The following is a 19,638-nucleotide window of genomic DNA, read 5'->3' as shown; positions in this document are numbered from 1 at the left end:
GGCACAAGGGCAAAACAGGAAAAACAGCACGTGGTTGCAGCAAGAGGCACACATGTGGAGACAGGCTGAGGGATAAGATGTGACAGAAATCAGCAGACGATCTTATGGCAGGCCGGGCTCCAGTGCTTCACCCAAGCTGCAATTTAGGCAGGCACCTGTTGTGCGAGAAACCTGCCCCTTGAGAACCACACTCAACATGACCTCTGCTTCAGCCGCTGGACGGCTGCCAGACCCTCCTAATCCCCTTCAGCACAAAGCGCACTGCACACTCCGTCGCACAGCCCGTCAACACGACTATTAGCTCTCCCTCAGTCCGCACCGTTCAGCAAAGTGAGAGAGATGTTGAAACCAAGTTCAGCTGGGCAGACGGAACAAATCTGGCATGCTTGGGAGCGAGGGGGCGTCAAGGAAGCAGCATTTTAACTGCAGCACAGCCGGTCCCGAATCCGGACAGTAAAAACAAGCTAGTGCTTGTTATGATGACTCCCCAGGATGTGAATTTCAGTAACTCTGAGAGGCCCGTCCACCAGCAAAGAAGCAAACGTTCTTTCTCCTGGGCCTGCCTCAATATCTCCACCCCCAGCCACACAACCATGCTGCTGCTGCTGCTGCTGCTGCATTACACAGTGCCCAGTGCAGGGAGTGTGACAGGCACGGTATGGCAGGGGAACCTCCATAGTCATGTTCATCACATACAAGCTAAAAGGGTCCGTGCTATCAGTCACAGACCAGGAAAGGGATTTGGGCGTCTTAGTGGATAGTTCCATGGGAATGTCAACTCAGTGCATGGCAGCTGTGAAAAAGGCAAACTCTATGCTGGGGATCATTAGGAAAGGAATCGATAATAAAACTGCAAAGATTGTCATGCCCTTATATAAAGCAGTGGTGCGACCGCACTTGAAGTACTGTGTCCAGTTCTGGTCGCCGCATCTCAAAAAGGATATTGAGGAGATAGAAAAAGTGCAGAGAAGGGCAACAAGGATGATTGAGGGACTGGAGCACCTTCCTTATGAGGAGAGGCTGCAGCGTTTGGGACTCTTTAGTTTGGAGAGGAGACGGCTGAGGGGGTATGATTGAAGTCTATAAAATTATGCATGGGGTGGTGAAAATGTTGACAGAGAGAAATTTTTCTCTCTTTCTCACAATTCTACTAGAACCAGGGGGCATTCATTGAAAATGCTGGGGGGAAGAATTAGGGGTAGTAAAAGGAAACACTTGTTCATGCAACGTGTGATTGGTGTTTGGAATATGCTGCCACAGGAGGTGGTGATGGCCACTCACCTGGATAGCTTTAAAAGGGGCTTGGACAGATTTATGGAGGAGAAGTCGATTTATGGCTACCAATCTTGATCCTCTTTGATCTGAGATTGCAAATGCCTTAGCAGACCAGGTGTTCGGCAGCAACAGCCGCAGAAGGCCATTGCTTTCACATCCTGCATGTGAGCTCCCAAAGGCACCTGGTGGGCCACTGCGAGTAGCAGAGAGCTGAACTAGATGGACTCTGGTCTGATCCAGCTGGCTTGTTTTTATGTTCTTATGTTCATGCCACAATACCCTCTTGCCCTGGTGAAAGTTTTCATCCACAACAAGGAACACGAGTTCAGGATGGTCCTCTGTAACCACAGCTTGGAGGATAGTGGCTCAACATTATTTATTTCCATCAAGGATTTATAGCCCACGTTCTCTGCTCAGTGTAGAGAATCCCGCAAGCCACAGCTTGTCATGACATCCGTAGCAGCAAACCGCAGCTAGCACCTGCCCTCCACAGCCACAACCCGAAACCTCCGTTTGATGAAGAGAGGCTGCGGACTGGAGGGAGGAGGAAATGTGGAAGTTCGAACGATCAGTTATGATCTTGTGGTTGCAACAATACATTTATCTACTCTACTCAGCCAGGAAGCTCCAACTATATATCTTTTTAATTTGGACAATCATCTGAATGGAGCAAACCACGACTCAAGCCAAGGGCTAACGGGAAACTGAAGCTTCAACACATGTTGAATCAAATCAAACCTTTGGTCCACCAAGGTCAGCACTGCCCATTCGGACTGGCAGCGGCTTTACAGGGTCTCGGGCACAAAAGGGTTTTCACATCACCAATTGCCTGGTTCTTTTCACTGGCGATGTGGAGGGTCAACCCGGGGTGCCTTCTGCATACAAAGGAGAAGAATTTGGATTTATATTCCCCCTTTCTATCCTGCAAGGAGACTCAAAGGGGCTTACAATCTCCTTTCCCTTCCGCTGCCCCCCTCCCACAAGAAACACCCTGTGAGGTGGGTGGGGCTGAGAGAGCTCCGAAGAGTTGTGACTAGTCCAAGGTCACCCAGCTGGCATGTGATGGAGTGCACAAGCTAATCTTGTTCACCAGATAAGCCTCCATAGCTCAAGTGGCAGAGCAGGGAATCAAACCCAGTTCTCCAGATTAGAGTGCACCTGCTCTTAACCAGTATGCTACGCTGGCTCTCAGTCCTTTCTGTTTGCTTGCCGCAGCGCAGATATCCACCAGAAAGCAAATGTAACTCTCTTTAGAATAGAATAGAATAGAATAGAATAGAATAGAATAGAATAGAATAGAATAGAATAGAATCTTTATTGGCCAAGTGTGATTGGACACACAAGGAATTTGTCTCCGGTGCATGTGCTCTCAGTGTACATAAAAGAAAAATACATTTGTCAAGAATCATAAGGTACAGCACTTAATGATTGTCATATAGGTCTAGTAAGCAATCAGGAAACAATCAGTAGTAATGAAAACATAAAATGTAAAATCCTCATAGATAATAAAAAATAATAAAATAAAATGTCAAAGCACAGGCTATAGTCATACACAGTCAAGTAAGTGGGAGCGGGAGATGGGTAATAGGAATGATGAAAAAAAAAAAAAAAAGAGTAGTGCAGTAAAATTATAAGCATGATAAGTATATAATAAATAGCTTTAACATTATCGAGGGAATTATTTTGGTTTAACAGAGTGATGGCATTTTGGGAGGAAAAACTGTTCTTGGCGCATGTCTAGTTGTCTTGGTGTGCAGTGCTCTGTAGCGAGGTTTAGAGAGTAAGAGTTGAATCAGTTTATGTCCAGGATCTTGCGGTCATTACCAATATTTTCACAGCCCCTTTTGACCCGTGCAGTATACAGGTCCCTCAATGGAAGGCAGGTTAGCAGCAATTGTTTTTTTTCTGCAGTTAGGATTATTCTCTGAAGTCTGTGTCGATCTTGTTGGGTTGCAGAACCAAACCACACAGTTATAGAGGTGCAGATGACAGACTCAATGATTCCTCTGTAGAACTGTATCAGCAGCTCCTTGGGCAGTTTGAGCTTCCTGAGTTGGCGCAGAAAGAACATTCTTTGTTGTGCTTTTTTGATGACATTTTTGATGTTAGGTGACCATTTTAGGTCATGAGATATGATGGAGCCTAGAAATTTAAAGGTCTCTACTGTTGATACTGTGTTGTCTAGTATTGTGAGAGGAGGTAGGATGGGAGGGTTTCTCCTGAAACCAGGGGTTTCCCTCTTTCTTCCAGGGTTTTTTTAAAAAACAGGTTTAGTGAAGCACTGACTGATAAAGCAGTTAAGCGACCTAGAACTAAGGATCCGGGTTCAGAACACCATCTGTGTTTGCACTGCACTGAACTTTCACACCTTCCGCCCTTGTGAGAGACCCAACCTTGTGCTTGCTGCTGCAGACAACACAGCTGGAGGAAGCTGGAGGCAGGATTATTTTCTTGTGCAACCACATTGCTGCCTCTGTGAACAGAGGGCCCAAATCAAACTTCACCTCTGTACCGTCCCAGTCGCTACCCAAGCAGAAGACAGCCTTGTGCAGACTCTGGACCATTGACACAGACTGCCACACTGCTTGGAAAAAGGCAGACCAGAGTTAGAACAACAACGAAGGCCCTTTCCCCACTCACCGTCAACCACCCTTGCTGCGCGCTACTCTCCGCGTGCGCCATTTCTGGCGTGCTCCCGGGCTTACCCACGACCCTGCGCTCTGCGCGGGATCATCAAAAGGCACCGTTTTGAGGAGCACCAGAGGGGGCGCAAGAGCGGCAGCGTCAGGGCAGCTGCGTTGTCGCCACCCCGCGCTACTTGGCAAGAGTAGCGCGCAGCAAACAGTGAGTGGGGAAAAGGGCCGAAGACACTGCCCCAAGATTGTGACCTTTGACAAGAGCCCTGAGGCACATGCCCCCACTTCACAGGCAAGGAGGAGGGCTATGGAGAGCGGGGCCTTCTCTGCTGTGGCCTCTTGGCCCCTTCCCGGGAAACCAAACCTACTGTCCTTCCAGTGTGAAATTAAGGCTTGTTTGCCAAGGATTTCCGGATTGCCAAGCCTTATTTTTCAAGGCATCTGAGAGAGGCCTTTGCTCACGGGGCTCATATACAGTTCTTTCAGCTGCTACTCTTAATTATTTTTTTCTGCTGACTTTCAGATTAAGTTTTACATACTGCAGTTTTGGCCCAACTTTTAAACTGCTTGCTTTTAAAGCTTGGTACTTCCTCCGTTGCATCCAATTCCTGCTGCAGGCAGCTTCAGGGCTTTTTGTTTTGTTTAAAGTTCAGAATGCAGAATATAAACATTTTAAACAAACAAACATGGGCTGCTTCAGAGACACAGGATGTTAGTCAGTGTGGAGGAGTACAGCAAAACGCTCCTCTTGAGACCCATCAATTGGATCTTGTTCGCTGAAATGGCAGCAGAGGTGGCAAACTGGTGTCTGGGCCACACCACCTCAGCCTACCAAAAAAACCCCTTCCTCTAGAGAACTTGCACATCAGGAAGGTCAGGCTACAATCCCTATCCCTGATGAATTAGATTTCCATGTGCAGAAAAAGCAGGGGTTGTATTGAGCAATATTCCAGTGCTCTCACATGCAATGTGAAGGATTAAATGCAGACGCCCTCATCTGCCAGATAGCCAGCTCTCAAGGGAACCAGGCTATGAAGTCTGGAAGCTATGAGGTGCTGTTTCATTGGCTATGTATCAGGCCTTTAAATTGACTGTGAGTGGAACAAATTTAGTCCAGTCCCCTGCAGTCCCCTGCTAGATTCATCTTCTGCAAGGATGGCAGTCGATCCCAGGAGGTTTTCTTGGTGGTGGTCTCCAAATCAGGGAATTTATCACCCATGGAAGTTTTAGGCCCTTGGCTTTCTAAGAGGGTTTTCAAAGACTTGCTTATTTGAACAAGTCACTTTATTAAACATGGCTATTTGTTTTTATGGCATGCTGTAAAATTTGCCTTTTCTGCTTATTATCCCCTTCAGATAGTTTGGGCTGACGGTCAAATTGTATCTTGGCTTCATTTTTGCTCTCTGAAACACAAGATGCTCATTTTCTAAATAATCACAGGGAGCGGCTGCAGTGGCCAACAGAATGAGTTGTGGCATGAGGATGTCCCAGCCTTTCTTCTGTCATGAACTCCTGAGATAGCTGGAGGTGAGCCACTGACACCCAGCTGCTCTCTCCAAGCTGCAAACATGAGATTTACAACACTGTCCTACTCTGCAGGGCTGTTGCAAGAATTAGAGCATCAAAATGCCTGAAGATTTTTGAATGCTAAAAGCACTGCACAACTATTAAGGGCCATTACTACTACTATTATTATTAATAACAGGAAGCTGGCCTTCCAGCCCTGCCAGATGGAGCAGAATATGCCACATCTCCAAATCCAGGGTGCAGAGACCCCAGGCAGGAGTACGGTCTCAGCCCAATCCGGAGACACACACCAGATGAGAACACACAGACCCAGAGCAGGGGAGGGCTAAAAAGCACAGCCTGGGACTGGTGGCTGGAAGTGGGAGCTGGCCTCCTTCTTAGAAAACAGAAGGAAGGAAGGAAGGAAGGAAGGAAGGAAGGAAGGAAGGAAGGAAGGAAGGAAGGAAGGAAGGAAGGAAGGAAGGAAGGAAGGAAGGAAGGAAGGAAGGAAGGAAGGAGGAGGAAGGAAGGAAGGAAGGAAGGAAGGAAGGAAGGAAGGAGGAGGGAGGGAGGGAGGGAGGGGGGAGGGAGGGAGGGGGGAAGGAAGGAAGGAAGGAAGGAAGGAAGGAAGGAAGGAAGGAAGGAAGAAAGAAAGAAAGAAAGAAAGAAAGAAAGAAAGAAAGAAAGAAAGAAAGAAAGAAAGAAAGAAAGAAAGAAAGAAAGAAAGAAAGAAAGAAAGAAAGAAAAGCCACCCAGGCTGTGGACTGGCTTGGCTTCAAACCACACAGACAACTTTACTCAGCAGTTTACAAACACCAGGCTGATCCCTGGCGCTGGTCTCCAGGAGGCGGCATTAGGAGGAAAAGCGATGCCTTGAAGGCATACAGGGACTCTGAGCAGACTGAAGAAAGGGAACTGCCACATTTGGGCTTGACGATCCAGGAGGACAGAGTAAAACTGTGCGATGGACAGGAGGCAGGAGAGCAGCCCTTCGAAGAAAGATATTTTTATTCTCCCTTCACATCAGTCTCCAGGTGTAATCTGGAGAACTGGGTTTGATTTCCTACTCCACACGAAGCCTGCTGAGTGATCTTGGGCAAGTCACAGTTCTCTCAGGACTCTATCAGCCCCACATACCTTGCAAGGTGTCTGCTGTGGGGAGAGGAAGGGGAGGCAATTGTAAGCCACTTAGAGACTCCTCAAAGGTAGGGGAAATCAGGATATAAAGATCAACATTTCTTCTTTTTCACCACAGGGCAGGTTCCAGGTTTTGGGGATCATGGGAAAGTGCTGTCCTCTTGCAAACCTGGCTGAGACACAGCCAAGACAGGTAAAAGCCCAGGGTCACTCTTCCAAAAGAATCTGCAGGCAACAGGCACCAACACAAAATCTCCCTCATGGGGACATTAAAGTTGCAACTCCCAGAGATGCTGTTTTTCAACAAGGAAACCTGAAAGGGACACAACCGTGTGTGTGTGTGTGTGTGTGTGTGTGTGTGTGTGTGTGTGTGTGTGTGTGTGTGTGTGTGTGTGTGTGTGTGTGTGAAGTCTGAAGTCGAATTTATCAATCAGCTTGACTGTACTTGGTTTGACCTCAACTGAGACAAGAGATTTGAAGTAAACCTTGGTTGTGATAATTATATCACCCTTATTATTAAATGCAGAGTTTGTGCAATAAAGAAGCAGAGGCAGTTGCTTAATGAAAATAAAGTTTACCAACTATAAAAGAAGGGAAGGGTCAACTTGGATATAAAAATAACAAGATGCCTTTCTAACTGGCTAGCTCCATTAGCTAGCTTCTGCTCGGCTATCATATGGCCAATAATCTACAAGAGAGCATGTGCAGAGAGGGAACAAAGAATACCGTGTTTCCCCGAAAATAAGACATTGTCTTATATTAATTTTTGCTCCCAAAGATGCGCTATGTCTTATTTTCAGGGGATGTCTTATATTTCTGTATTCTGTTCGTCGGGCACGCTTCCAAACAAAAACTTTGCTATGTCTTACTTTCGGGTGATGCCTTATATTTCGCACTTCAGCAAAACCTCTACTGTGTCTTATTTTCAGGGGATGTCTTCTATTCGGGGAAACAGGATATATACCTATACCCTACATACAGATCCGCATGTATCGCATGCCGGGTCTTATTGACCAATAGGGGTCACTGAATTCTAACCTCACTAGCTAATTAGCATGCACAACATTGACTCCTTACTGGATTGTGTGATTGGCACTTGCCAATTCCTCAGGACAGGTATTAAATTAGTTCAGAACAGCTACCCAAACGATGTTTTCGCCACTTGCTGTTTTCAATGGTCACCACACAGAAATGGCTTGCATTTCATCACCTCCCTTCCAGATCTTTCATGCATCTGAGCCACAAAACCTGCAGCCACAATTCAGTGTTGAATTTGCTTCAGAAATGAGCAGAACTTGACTCAATCCTAATTTACCTCACAGGGCATTAAGAAGAAGAAGAAGAAGAGTTTGGATTTATATCCCCCCTTTCTGTCCTGTAGGAGACTCAAAGGGGCTTACAATCTCCTTGCCCTTCCCCACCCCCCACAACAAACACCCTGTGAGGTGGGTGGGGCTGAGAGAGCTCAGAAGAACTGTGACTAGCCCAAGGTCACCCAGCTGGCGTGTGTGGGAGTGTACAGACTTAAGAAAGATAAAATGGACAGGAGAATTATGTAAGCTTCCTTGGTGAGAAAGGTGGGGTATAAATGAAGTAAAACATAGCACATCATTCCACAGAACAGAAGAGAAAGAAAACAGGCAACTTGCACAGCTGTCTGCTCATCTGGTTCTGGAGTCACGGAAGTTAAAACCTTGTGGATTCTGGAGGAAGCGATCCCAAAATTGTGTGTCCAGTTTTGCAATCCCTGAGCAGTTTCATGGACCCATGCACTGGACAAAGAGCTTCCAAGTGCTCAAAATGCTGGTTTCCACAAGAAAGATAATGTGTTTCCCCGAAAATAAGACAGTGTCTTATATTAATTTTTGCTCCCGGAGATGCACTATGTCTTATTTTCAGGGGATGTCTTATTTTTCGGCTCCACAGCTGCATGCTCTGGTCAACAGGCATGCTTCCAAACAAGGACATTGCTACATCTTACTTTTGAGGGATGCCTTATATTTGGCACTTCAGCAAAACCTCTACTATGTCTTATTTTCAGGAGATGTCTTATTTTCGGGGGAAACAGGGTATGACAAGAGAGAGGGTGCCATTAAGCCTTCCCACTGACTCCTGCCCTGAGGAGATTTTTCCCTCCAAAATTCTAATGGCCAATTATGCTCTTTCAATCATGTTCTTTCATATGTCAATATGCCACTCAGTAGCATGAATGTGGCAATTTAGACTTTGTGCATACACTTTGCATTTTCCCACTTTTATAAATTAAATTAAGCAGTAAGAATGGTCTTTGCTTGTTCAACCGGACACCTCATAGACAGGAAGATGGGCAGCTCTTTAGGGACACCAAAATAATATTTTCTGACATCCTAATGTCAGAAAATAAAATAAGAAACCGGAGTCTTGTACAGTTTAAACAATCAAATGTTTTTGTTTGTAAGAAACAAAACAGGAAGTTTTTTTGTCAAAGGATGAAATTGCAATTGTATACAAGAAGCTGAGCTTGGAGGGTTACTCTTTTGTACAGCTGAATATCTTATATTAGGTTGATACCTTTGAGACAGTAGTTTCTTTGGACATCCCATAGGTTGGTTTACAGTCACTTAAATTCTCCGCAAACTAAGGACTTCAGTTCTGGTCGCCACATCTCAAGAAGGATATTGAAGAGATGGAGAAAGTGCAGAGAAGGGCAACGAGGATGATTGAGGGACTGGAGCACCTTCCCTATGAGGAGAGGCTGCAGCGTTTGGGTCTCTTTAGTTTGGAGAGGAGGCGTCTGAGGGGGGATAGGATTGAAGTCTATAAAATTATGCATGGGGTAGAAAATGTGGACAGAGAGAAAATTTTCTCTCTTTCTCACAATACTAGAACCAGGGGGCATCTTTATTGAAAATGCTGGAGGGTTGCACGACCACAAAAAGGAAACACTTCTGTGGGATTGGTGTTTGGAATAACCTGCCACAGGAGGTGGTGATGGCCACTAACCTGGATAGCTTTAAAAGGGGCTTGGACAGATTTATGGAGGAGAAGTCGATCTCTGGCTACCAATCTTGGTCCTCCTTGATCTGAGCTTGCAAATGCCTTAGCAGACCAGGTGCTCAGGAGCAGCAGCAGCAGAAGGCCATTGCTTTCACATCCTGCCTATGAGCTCCCAAAGGCACCTGGTGGGCCACTGCGAGTAGCAGAATGCTGGACTAGATGGACTCCGGTCTGATCCAGCAGGCTCTTTCTTATGTTCTTATGTTCTTATGACCCACCAGGAGAGATATTCACTTTTCTGTTTGGTTCTCTAGCTAATGTGCTAACCAAATCTTAATTTCTCTCCTCAGGTGAGTATAACCAACATTTCTCACCTCAGGTAAGTATACCCTATTTCTGGTGGTATATGATATCTAAATTGTAATGTTAATCAGAGGTTTTACATGTATGTTATGTATGTGATGTTTGATTTTCTCTATTCAGTAATATTGTATGATAACTGTTTTTTAATCAGTATATTTCAATTTTATTGTAAAAATTGTTATCTCGTTATGTAGAATAGTTACTTTTTGATAAAAACATTATTTTCGGGGGGGGGGGGACATTATTTTCCTAAACCTTAATTTCTCCCCTCAGGTAGTATAACCTAAACCTTAATTTCTCTCCCCCAGGTAAGTATAACCTACTTTTCTCCCCTCAGGTAAGTATAACCTGAACCTTAATTTTCCTCCTCAGGAAAGTATAACCTACATTTCTCACCTCAGGTAAGAGTAACCTACCTTTCTCCCCACAGGTAAGTATACCTCATTTCTGGTGGTATATGATATCTAATTGTATTGTTAATCAAAGGTTTTACATGTATGTTACGTATGCGATGTTGATTTTCTCTATTCAGTAATATTGTAGGACAACTGTATTTTTACAGTGTATATTTGAATTTTATCGTAAAAATTGTTAACGTTATGTAGAATATTTTTTAACGTTATGTAGAATAATTTTTAATAAAAACGTTATGTAGAATAATTTTTAATAAAACCATTATTTTCTTTTAAAAAACCATTATTTTCCTCAACCTTAATTTCTCCCCTCAGGTAAGTATACCCTACATTTCTCCCCTCAGGTAAGTATACCCTGTTTCTGGTGGTATATGATATCAAATTGTTTTGTTAATCAGAGGTTTTACATCTATATTATGTATGTGATGTTTGATTTTCCTCTATTCAGTAATGTTGAATGTTTTTTAATCAGTATGTTTCAATTTTATTGTAAAAATTGTTAACTTGTTATGTAGAACAGTTACTTTTTAATAAAAACATTATTGTCATTAAAAAATCTATTATTTTCCTAAACCTTAATTTTTCCCCTCAGGTAAGTATAACCTACATTACTCCGCTCAGGTAAGTACAACCTACATTTCTCACCTCAGGTAAGCATACCCTATTTCTGGTGGTATATGATATTAAATTGTTTTGTTAGTCAGGTTTTACATGTATGTTATGTATGCGATGTTTGATTTTTTTCTCTTCAGTAATATTTTAAGACAACTGTATATTTACTGTGTGTATTAGAATTTGATTGTAAAAATTGTTAACTTGCTATGAAAAATAGTTAATTTTTTAAAATAAAAACATTATTTTCCTTAAAAAAAAACACTATTATTCTAAACCTCAAGTAAGGATAACCTACATTACTCCCCTCAGGTAAGTACAACCTAAACCTTAATTTCTCCCCCCAAGTAAGTATAACCTACATTTCTCCCCTCAGGTAAGTATAACTTAAACCTTTATTTTCCTCCTCAGTAAAGTATAAACTACATTTCTCACCTCAGGTAACTACAACCTACATTTCTCCGCTCAGGTAAATATAACCTAAAGCTTAATTTCTCCCATCAGGTAAATGCAACCTATATTTCTCCCGTCAGGTAAGTATTTAGCTCCTCCGGTAAATATAACCTAAATCTTAATCTCCCCCCTCAGGCAAGTATAACCTACATTTCTCACTTCAGGTAAGTATACCCTATTTCTGGTGGTATATGATATCTAACTGTATTGTTAATCAGAGGTTTTACATGTATGCGATGTTTGATTTTCCCTATTCAGTAATATTGTACGACAACTGTATTTTTACTGTGTATATTTGAATTTTATTGTAAAAATTGTTAACGTTATGTAGAATAGTTAATTAAAAAAAATTATTTTCTTTAAAAAACCCATTATTTTCCTAAACCTTAATTTCTCCCCTCAGGTAAGTACAACATACATTTCTCCCCTCAAGTAAATATAACCTAAACCTTGAGTTCTCCCTCAGGTAAGTATAACCTACAGTTCTCCCCTCATGTAAGTATAACGTAAACCTTAATTTCCCCCCTCAGGTAGCTATAACCTACATTTCTCCTCTCAGGTAAATATACCCTATTTTTGGTGGTATATGATATCTAATTGTATTGTTAATCAGAGGTTTTACAGGTACGTTATGTATGTAATATTCGATTTTCTCTATTCAGCAATATTGCATGACAACTGTGTACATTTGAATTTTATTGTAACAATTGTTAACTTGTTGTTTTGTAGAATAATTAATTTTTAACAAAAACATTCTTTTCTGAAAAAAAACCCCATTATTCTCCTAAACCTTAATTTCTCCCCTCAGGTAAGTACAACCTACATTTCTCCCCTCAGGTAAATATAACGTAAAGCTTAATTTCTCCCTTCTGGTAAGTATAACCTACATTTCTCCTCTCAGGTAAGTATAACCTAAACCTTTATCTTCACCCTCAGGCAAGTATAACCTAAATTTCTCCCTCAGGTAAGGGCAACCTACATTTCTCCCCTCAGGTAAGTATACCATTTTTCTGGTGTTATATGATATCCAATTGTACTGTTAATCAGGGGTTTTACATGTATGCTATGTTTGCAATGCTCAATTTTCTCTATTCAGTAAATTGTATGTAGAACAGTCATTTTTTAATAAAAACATTATTTTCCTAAAAAGAACATTGTATTTCTAAACCTTAATTTCCTCCCCTCAGGGAAGTACAACCTACATTTCTCCCCTCAGGTAAGTATGACCTAAACCTCCATTTCTCCCCTCAGGTAAGTATAACCTAAACCTTAATTTCTCCCCTCAGGTAAGTATAACCTAAACCTTAATTTCTCCCCTCAGGTAAGTACAATCTAAATTTCTGCCCTAAGGTAAGGGCAACCTACATTTCTCCCCTCAGGTAAGTATACCATTTTTCTAGTGGCATATGATGTCAAACTGTATTGTTAGTCAGGGGATTTAAATGTATGCTATGTATGCAATTTTTAATTTTCTCTATTCAGTAAATTGTATGTAGAATACTTTTTTTAATAAAAACATTATTTTCCAAAAAAGAACATTATTTTCCTAAACCTTAATTTCCTCTCCTCTGGTAAGTATAACCCACATTTCTCCTCCCAGGTAAGTATAACCTAAACCTTAATTTCCCCCCTCAGGTAAGTCCAACCTACACTTCTCACCTCAGGTAAGGATAACCTAAACCTTAATTGCTCCCCTCAGGTAAGTATAACCTACATTTCTCCCCTCAGGTAAATATAAACTAAACCTTAATTTCTTCCCTCAGGTACATACAACCTACATTGTCCCTCTAAGGTAAGTATAACCTAAACCTTAATTTCTCACCTTTGGTAAGTATAACCCACATTTCTCCTCCCAGGTAAGTATAACCTAAATCTCAATTTCTCCCCTCAGGTAAGTACAACCTACATTTCTCCGCTCAGGTAAGTATAACCTACATTTCTCTCCTCAGGTAAATTTAAACTAAACCTTAATTTCTTCCATCAGGTACGTACAACCTACATTTTTCCTCTCAGGTAAGTATAACCTAAACCTTAATTTCTCCCCTCAGGTAAGTATAACCTAAACCTCAATTTCTCGCTAAAGGTAAATATAACCTAAACCTTAATTTCTCCCCTCAGGTAAGTATAAACTAAACCTTAATTTTCCCCCTCAGGTAAGGATAACCTACATTTCTCACCTCAGGTAAGTATAACCTAAACCTTAATTTCTCCCATCAGGTAAATAGAATCTAAATTTCTGCCCTCAGGTAAGGGCAACCTACATTTCTCCCCTCAGGTAGGTATACCATTTTTCTAGTGGCATATGATGTCTAACTGTATTGTAAATTAGGGGTTTTACATGTATGCTATGTATGCAATTTTTAATTTTCTCTATTCATTAAATTGTATGTAGAATAGTTATTTTTTTTAACAAAAACATTATTTTCCTAAACCTTAATTTCCTCTCCTCTGGTAAGCATAACCCACATTTCTCCTCCCATGTAAGTATAACCTAAACCTTAATTTTCCCCCTCAGGTAAGTCCAACCTACATTTCTCCCCTCAGGTAAATATAACCTAAGCCTTAATTTCTCCCCTCAGGTAAGTATAACGTACATTTCTCCCCTCAGGTAACTGTACCCTAAACCTTAATTTCTCCCCTTAGGTAAATACAACCTGTATTTCTCACCTCAGGCAAGTATAACCTAAACCTTAATTTTTCCCCTCAGGTAAGGATAACCTCAATTTCTCCCCTCAGGTAAGTATAACCTAAACCTCCATTTCTTCCCTCAGGTAAGTATAAGCTCAATTTCTCCCCTCAGGTAAGTATAACCTAAACCTACATTTCTCCCCTCAGATAAATATAAACTAAACCTTAATTTCTTCCCTCAGGTACGTACAACCTACATTTTCCCTCTAAGGTAAGTATAACCTAAACCTTAATTTCTCCTCTCAGGTAAGGATAACCTACATTTCTCACCTCAGGTATGTATAACCTAAACCTTTATCTTCACCCTCAGGCATGTATAACCCAAATTTCTCTCCTCAGGTAAGGGCAACCTACATTTCTCCCCTCAGGTAAGTACAACCCACATTTCTCCCCTCAGGTAAGTATAACCTAAACCTTAATTTCTCCCCTCAGGTAAGTACAACCTCCATTTCTCCCCTCAGGTAAGTATAACCTAAACCTTAATTTCTCACCTCTGGTAAGTATAACCCACATTTCTCCTCCCAGGTAAGTATAACCTAAATCTCAATTTCTCCCCTCAGGTAAGTCCAACCTACATTTCTCACCTCAGGTAACTGTACCCTAAACCTTATTTTCTCCCCTTAGGTAAATACAACCTGTATTTCTCACCTCAGGCAAGTATAACCTAAACCTTAATTTTTCCCCTCAGGTAAGGATAACCTCCATTTCTCCCCTCAGGTAAGTATAACCTAAACCTCCATTTCTCCCCTCAGGTAAGTATAACCTACATTCCTCCCCTCAGGTAAGTATAACCTAAACCTTAATTTCTCCCCTCATGTAAGTATAACCTACATTTATCTCCTTAGATAACTGTACTCTAAACCTTAATTTCTCCCCTCAGATAAGGATAACCAACATTTCTCACCGCAGGTAAGTATAACCTAAACCTTCATTTCTCCCCTGAGGTAAGTATAACCTACATTTCTCCCCTCAGGTAACTGTATCCTAAACCTTAATTTCTCCCCTTAGGTAAATACAACCTGTATTTCTCGCCTTATGTAAGTATAACCTAAACCTCCATTTCTCCCTTGAGCTAAGTATAACCTTAATTTCTACCCTCAGGTAAGTATAACCTAAACCTCAATTTCTCCCCTCAGGTAAGTATAACCTAAACCTCAATTTCTCCCCTCAGGTAAGTATAACCTAAACCTTAATTTCTCCCCTCAGGTAAGTATAACCTAAACCTTAATTTCTCCCCTCAGGTACGTACAACCTACATTTCTCCTCTCAGGTAAGTATAAGCTAAACCTTAATTTCTCCCCTCAGGTACGTACAACCTACATTTCTCACCTCAGGGAACTATAACCTAAACCTTAATTTCTCCCCTCAGGTACGTACAACCTACATTTCTCCTCTCAGGTAAGTATAACCTTAATCTTAATTTCTCCCCTCAGTTAAATATAACAAAAATTAACTGTCAGAGAGACTCTCAAGAAGGACTTCCAGGATGTATTGTTGAAGGCTTTCACTGCTGGATTCAACTGTTTCTGTGGGACACCGTGTGTAACAGACTCCCCTCTGTGATACACCTCTGAAGATGACAACCACAGATGCAGGCAAAACGTTAGGAACAAGATCCACCAGACCACGGCCACACAGCCCGGAAAACCCTCCAGAACTAGCCGACTTCCAGGGTGTTTGGACAGCCACAAAACCATCGTGTTCAGGACAGGAGTTAGCTCCTTCAGCATCCTCCTTACTAGCAAAGACCAGCCCTTCTTAAATGGATCTTCACTGGGGTGGGCAGGCCATTCCAGGGAAAAAGGGGGCAAACTACAGCCGTCCTCCCCCCAAAAGTATATGTCACAAAGCATTTTGCTTGTCACCCCGGGACACTGTTTCAGCTCTGCCTCCTTTCCTGGCAGGTCCCCACCAGGAAATCTGTTTGGAGATAACCACTTGCTTAACTATTCATATGAAAAACCAATTTGATGCTAATTAAAAGAAAGACAGAAAGGCTTGGCAGCCCCCCCCATCCCCTCCCCCCCTCCAGCCAAGCCCAGGAATCTTCTTAAGAAGCAGCTAGGGAAAAGGCCACTGTCTATATTTCCGTTTACTGGAGGGAAACAATAATAATCGGCATCCTGTTTTCATGGAAAACTAATCTGATTTTTGAGCTGCAGGCATCCACTCATAGTCCCAAAGGATGGGGGAGGGCTAAGAGACCCCAGGACAGGCAGCAGCTAAGGCAGGGGCTACCGGATTGCAGTGCTGGCTGCTTGCAAGGCCCAGCCTGCCTCAGGAGCAGAAACAAAAGAGCTCTTTTTGTCTGAAGTGCTCAAGTTCGAAGATGTTGGTTTTGTCCTTTGAAGCCCCACAGAGTTTGGAACCTGGCATCTAAAAGGTTATTTTCTCCCATATGTTCCTGCCTGGGAATCAAGATCACAGGGAAAGGTGCTCCCAGCTGACCCACCAGCCAAAGAGGCTCATTTGGCAAGCACACGTGACAGGGACTTTTCGGTGGCAGCACTACGATTATGGAGCAGCCCCCCCAGGAAGGTGCGCCTGGCCCCTCCCTTTCAATCTTCAAGAGACAGTTGGAAGACAGACTGCATTTAACTGGTTTATAAATTTATAAATTATAACTGATTTAGCTTTTATAAATTTGCAGTTCTAATTCAGATTTTAAATTGTGGTCTTTTAGATGCTTTTTTTTCTTCACGCTGAAAGCCACTTTGAGTTCTGCAAGGCAGAAAGGTAGCTAAAAATGTTCAAAATAAGCATATAGCATACTTCATTTACACGCTTGCCTTCAAGGCAGCTTACATTGTTTTCTTCTCCTTCACTTTATCCACACAACCGTGTCAGGTAGGTGAGGCTCAGTACATCTGATTGCCGCAAGATCACCCCAGCCAAGTTACACGGGAGAGAAGGGATTCGAACCTGGGTCTCACAGATAATAGCCTAGCATTCTAGCCACTACACTACACTGACTCTAGAATAGCTAGTTTCATGGGCCAAGAAACCCCAAAATCACAGAGTCAGGGTGGTGCCCAGGCAAAGAAAGCAATGTTTGATGCTTCCCTGACCAGGGAAATGAGTCATGGAAGGTCAGGAGGCAACAGAAAGGATTTAGCCACAGGGTGTGGCAGAAGAAGTCCACCAGGCAAAGAAATGCAGAATCCCACTTAGGGGATTCCTCCCCAGGCGACCCTAGTCCCTTGGCTTCAGCCAGCTCCTGCCCAGACAGCTGGAGCACAGAGTAGATGTTCGATATGCACAGAACACCAGGAATGGTGCAGTATCCAACCCCCCTCCTCAATATAATCTGCTTGCTTTTGTTTTGTTTTGTTTTGTTTTGTTGAGTCTGCCAAGTGATAGCAGAAAGGCTACAGAACCAGGAGAAACGGAAACCGCCATCTTCACCACAGATCTCACTGACAGACTGATTCCCAAGAGGCGGAGCCATGAATGCATAGAAACCAGCACAGGGTGTCAAGAAAGCCGGACGCATCATTTGCACCGTGTGCCAAGTATCTCAAAAGCTGGCCTCATGCGCTTCGGGGATCAGTTAAGTAGCCGGACTTGCACTGTGCTGAGGAATCTACTTCACACACCTCTGCTCTACAGCAGGTTTGACCGGAATAATGGAGATGCTCCCCATGGGGAAGGGGGAATATCAAAGATGACCAGGGTGTGCCAAGATTCACCCACAATTCTCAGCATAGAACACAGGGAACAGAACACAATGTGGCAATTGCAGGCTAGGAACAAAGGCACAGGCTGGCCCTTTGATCAGTGAGCTGACAAGGTCACAACTGGAATTGCTGGTTTGGTCAGGATTTAGCCCCTGGCTCCGGGCTCTCTTCCATATCTTACTAGAGATAGCCTTGGAACAATGAATCAGGCTGCAAGTTTCAGTGGGCAGATCGACCCAGGAATACCTTCACTGTGGATTACTGTACCCCCTCCTCGCAGTTATTAGGTGGAGTTAAGAAAACAAAGGATAGGTTTTCCTTGGAAAGATCCACAATCTCCCACTTCTCTGGACCAAGTGCTCTTGCTTTTCCCATCTTGGAGATAACTTTTGCCTTTCAGGCTGGAAGAGTCCTGGCTTTCCCTCCAAGATTGAATGGGACAGCAGTTGACAGAGTCAACAGCAGTGGTATCTTTAGAATAGTGTTCAGTATAGTACTGATGAATCCTGAATAACGTTGACAGATATTTTAGCTCTGGTGCAGCAGAGAATGTCTTACCATCCATATCCTCAAATATAGTTAAAAGAAGCAAGAAATGCTTCTTTCAAGCAATGCAAAATAGTGGAGTGTTGTGGGGTTTCTGGGCTGTATGGCCATGTTCCAGTAGTATTGTTTCCTGACGTTTCACCTGCATCTGTGGCTGTCATTTTCAGAGGATCCTCTGAAGATGCCAGCCACAGATGCAGGTGAAACGTCAGGAGAAAATGCTACTGGAACATGGCCATACAGCTTGGAAAACCCACAGCACCCCAGTGATTTTGGCCCTGAAATACAATACAATGCAGAACAGCTTTTCTTTGCTCGTGTTGTGTTCTCGATTATAAAAGCAATTCCTCACCCTTTCCCTTCTGGCAGGTAAAAAAGGCAGTCTTGACATGCACGTGCACTTACAAATACATTTCCCCACTGAGCACCGAAAGACCAAGGGTCAGTCACTGGCATCTCCTGTGTAAGGATCTCAGGGAGTTGGCAAAGAACTTCCAAGCAAAGACCACCCTGAGCTAGAGGGACAGGTGGTCTCACTCAGCAGAGTCAGCAGCACTCTGCTGAAGGAGATCTCCAGTAGTTTTGGCAGCAGGAGGGGCTTGAGAAAGCAGGAAGTAAAACCCAAAACTCCAGCTGTGCAGGCCAGACGTGTTGCAAGAGAAAGATAGCGAGGCGGGCGGAGGTGAGGCCTAGAGCAACGTGGAAGGCTGAAGTGCCATCAGACGCAAACACCCACCCACCCACACACCCAGCCTGTCTGTCTCACATGACTGCACAGAGACATCCCGTCCTACAAGGCAAGGAAGTTAACTTGGACCAGGCTTCCAGACTCAGCTCTAGAACCTGATTCAAACGTCACAACTCAGGCCTGCACTAGTGAAAGGAGACATTTTCTTGCCAGTGAATACAGAGCGGCTCTCCCTTGTGACAGCCATCACTGCAAACACATGTGGATTTTGGAAGCAGAGTGTGCACAGGTGGGCGTTCCCAGGGAAGCTGAAGGGCTGGCATCCCTTCCTTTAGTGGCAAAAGTGAACCAAATTCTCACACCCACAAGGACGTGGCGAGAGATTTCAGCCACATTCATCAGTCCATTTAGGCATCCCAGGAAGCAAGACAGAAATGCCAGAAACATATCCAATTCCCATTTACTGCAGCTATGAAAATGTGAGCACAAAACCGGCCCACAGGTACACTGTGGTTTAAAATGGCAGACTGTCTTCGGCTTCAGTTTACCAGGAATCCTCTGCCTGGTCTACTGAGGAGGGGAGGAATCCTCGCCCTTCCACAGGTGGGCATTTTCTTGCAAGTCTGGTATGTGCGAGTCATATGCTACTTTGGCATTAGAACACCCAG

General features: G+C 43.2%; 1 long non-coding RNA gene across 1 annotated transcript; it reads right to left on the bottom strand.

Moving 5' to 3' along the window:
* Window positions 1-10,601: 10,601 nt before the first annotated feature.
* LOC125443770 lies at window positions 10,602-15,942 on the bottom strand. Its single transcript, XR_007246174.1, has 3 exons — window positions 12,570-15,942; window positions 12,162-12,190; window positions 10,602-11,311 (listed from the first exon to the last, which is right to left on the bottom strand). It is a non-coding gene; the product is annotated as an uncharacterized LOC125443770 (long non-coding RNA).
* Between the last annotated feature and the right edge of the window lie 3,696 nt (window positions 15,943-19,638).

This window comes from Sphaerodactylus townsendi, linkage group LG14, assembly GCF_021028975.2.
Source record: "Sphaerodactylus townsendi isolate TG3544 linkage group LG14, MPM_Stown_v2.3, whole genome shotgun sequence".
NCBI lineage: Eukaryota > Metazoa > Chordata > Lepidosauria > Squamata > Sphaerodactylidae > Sphaerodactylus > Sphaerodactylus townsendi.
Note: the sequence above shows the minus strand (reverse complement) of the source record. Positions and strands in the feature narration are given on the sequence as shown.